The following is a 3,600-nucleotide window of genomic DNA, read 5'->3' on the forward strand; positions in this document are numbered from 1 at the left end:
TTCACGGGCTGGCGATGTGGGGCGCTCGCGGGCGAGTGGGGAGGTGCCACGTGGCGGCGGCGGTGCAGCGGACACGTCTAGTGCCGGCGGACGTGTCCGGCGGCGGCGGAGATCCAATTTTTAGGGTTGGACGGGGGAAGATCCGGATTTGGAATGGGGGGGGGGTATATATATAGACATAGAGGGAGCTAGGAGAGTCCAAATGAGGTGCGGTTTTCGGCCACGCGATCATGATCGAATGCTCTAGATGATGGACAGGCTTTTGGTGGGTTTTGGGCCAACTTGGAGGGGTGTTGGGCTGCAACACACATGAGGCCTTTTCGGACCCTCGGTTAACCGTTGGAGCATCAAACGAAGTCCAAATGGTACGAAACTTGACAGGCGGTCTACCGGTAGTAAACCAAGGCCGCTTGGCAAGTCTCGGTCCAATCCGGAAATGTTTAATCCCCACACACGAAAGAAAGGTAGAAATGACCACCGGAGGAGAACGAAGCGCCGGAATGCAAAACGGACAACGGGGAAAATGCTCGAATGCATGAGATGAACACATATGCAAATTTAATGCACATGATGACATGATATGAGATGCATGACAACGAGAACAACACACGGAGACAAAGACCCGAACCCGAGAAAATAAAATAACTTAACGCCGGAAACGGCAAGAGTTGGAGTACATATTGGGTAAATCACATCCAGGGTGTTACACTTCTCCCTTGGCATCTTCGCCAAACAAATTCAAGGCATCTTTGCCTACGGACATACAACATCTTCGCCAACAAGCACCTCAAGACTACGCTCAAGAGAAGCTCCCCAAGCTCAAGTCCGTGACTTCCACGAGCTACTACGACCTCGACATTGACCATGAGATTCCTTTCTATGGAACTCTCGAACCCGAGAAGTATCTTGAGTGGGAACGTTTGATGGACGACTACCTCAAGCTACATCAAGTTCCTCCCGAAGATCAAATGACGTGCGCCACAAGGAACTTCCATGACTATGCGTCCACATGGTGGCTTCACGCATCTTTGGAGACCTACAACATGAGTTGGCCCAAGACGAAGAGAGCTTTGCGGAGAGAGTTCGTGCCCCCAACCTACACGGAACAACTTCAACGCCAATTGGAGAACACCATCCAAGGATCCAAGTCCATCAACGAGTACTTCAAGGAGATGAAGAAAGCCTTGCGACGAGCCAGCGTGGACGACCCCATTTCAAAGTTCCACTTCATGATGGGATTACACAATGACATCTTCAAGACAATCTTCCTCGAGAACTACAAGTCCCTCGACGACAACTACATTGGTGCTCTCAAGGCGGAAGAAGAACTCATGAAGGCCAAAGTTTATCCACCCCAAGCACACTTCTCGAAGACCAAGCTCCAAGAAGGCGAGCATGAGGATAGTTCCACCAAGATGTCCAAGCCCGACGAGCTCCAGGACGGTGCTCCCAAGTTCGACTTCACCGCCATGCCTCTTTGTGGCATTGATGATGCCGAGTCCTCCATGACTCTTTTTCCAGACGGTGCGGCGACGACTACGACTATTGACCCAATCAAGGAACATGCTTTGGAGGCGAGCGACATGGTGATGAGCAAGGATGATGCTTCCATCTTAGGAGGCGAGAGTGATGATGTGCCATCTTCGGCCTTCATCCATGGCGACGGCGATGAGATGGTTGAGCATGGGATTTTCCCTTCAACCATGGCCACGTATGATGACTTGAGTGACTTTTGCCACCATATTGAGAGTGAGAGTGACTTCACCACTAGCCCCATATATGATGTGTTGCCACAATTCCCATGTCAGGAGAGCCACAACCCCACCACTTGAGTGAGATGAGTGACTCCACCATACGTGAGATTGAGTGCACCTACCTTGTGGGAGTGAGTGAACCATCACATAGAGAGAGTGATATAGTTGATAGGTCATGTGAGGCCACTTTCAACACTAACGACATGACCTCTACCTCTATTGTGTCTTCTCATTTGGTGCTAGGTCCCTTATATGATGACGCGCTGATTCTCGACGACTTCGTCCTACCTTTCGACAAGACGATGGCCATGGTGGAATGTGATACACCCCCACATGGTTCCATCAAGATGAAGATGACCACCATTTGGTCTTTCCCACCTCACCTACACCACATGAGTGGAATGACAAAGGTAACATAGGCGAAGGTGATGCTCTAGTCCCTCTAGTGGACATTCTTGAAATTGATTGCTTGCATGATGTTGATCAACATATTACCATGCTTCATGCTAGTGCGACTTCCCCATGCGATGATTTACCCATTTATGATGAGTATGATGATTGCCATGTGGAGTCTATTAGTTGTGATAACATATTACATAGGAGTTCTTGTGCTAATTCTCTCGATCACATCATGTTTGCCAATCCGCTTAACTTGTCATATGCTATGCATGAGATCAATCATATGTCATATTTGCAATCTCATCTTAGTGACTATGCATGTGCCATTAAAATAAACCCAATTTGTACATATGGCATAGATGACAAGCCCATGGTTATTGGCATTTGTTTTTCTTGTGATGATATTGATATGCTCTCATTGCATCATTTATCTCATATGCCATGCCATGAACACCTAGCTTCGGATATGCATTGTTTTGGATGTTGTCCATTTTCTCCATGTGATCTTTCCAATATTGCACATTAGGAGACACCCATAGTTTCCTCATACATTTTAGGAGATTGTGATCACTCCCATCCATTGCATGATCCTTATACTTGTATGCTCAATTTGCATCCCCATCGTGTTATACCATGCATCGAATTTCTTTGAGCAATGCTTACCTTGTGCTAACTCACACATGCACATACACATAATGATGGATGATGTGTACATTTACCACACACACAATTTCTTTCGTTTGTGTCTCTTTTTGTAGGTACCCACGACTTCTTGTCAACCTCGCAATCCCACGAGTTGATAAAACAAGCTCTAGAGAGCAATGATGACTTGGGGTCCCATGGATTGTCTTTCCCACCGCTCTCTTCGCGCAAAGACTTCGCGCATTCATTCTTCTTGGCCCTCACTTGGCTATGGGTGATTGTCCATTATATATCATTTGCCCATCTTGCTATGTTCACTTTGCATGATATGCTCATTCCTATACCTTTGCCATGCATTTGTGACACATGCTTTGCATTGCACATGATGATTGATTCTACTACTTCTATGTATATTTGCAAGCTTGGTGGTGATATTACTTGCCATTGCCATGTTTGCTTTGTGCCCCATGCCTATGATTATACTATGATCTTGCTTTGTGTTCGTGCTTGCGATATGTCATGTGCATTGCCTATGCCTATTATTTATTCACATGACATCATTGCCATGATTTCCTCTAGTGTGTTGCATCTTCGCTCCACTAGTTTGCACGACATGATTGATATGCTTGCTTATGTTGTATCACCAATGATTCGTACTTGCTCATTTCATGCGGTTGATGACAACCATCTACATGCTTTGCATGGCATGATTGTTATTGCTTCTTGTCATATCTCTCCATATGTTGCCTCTCTCATGCTAGATGATTTGCCATGTATTGAGTGCAATTATGCCTTTAGTCTTGAT

Source organism: Triticum dicoccoides, chromosome 4A (assembly GCF_002162155.2).
Source record: "Triticum dicoccoides isolate Atlit2015 ecotype Zavitan chromosome 4A, WEW_v2.0, whole genome shotgun sequence".
Taxonomy (NCBI): domain Eukaryota; kingdom Viridiplantae; phylum Streptophyta; class Magnoliopsida; order Poales; family Poaceae; genus Triticum; species Triticum dicoccoides.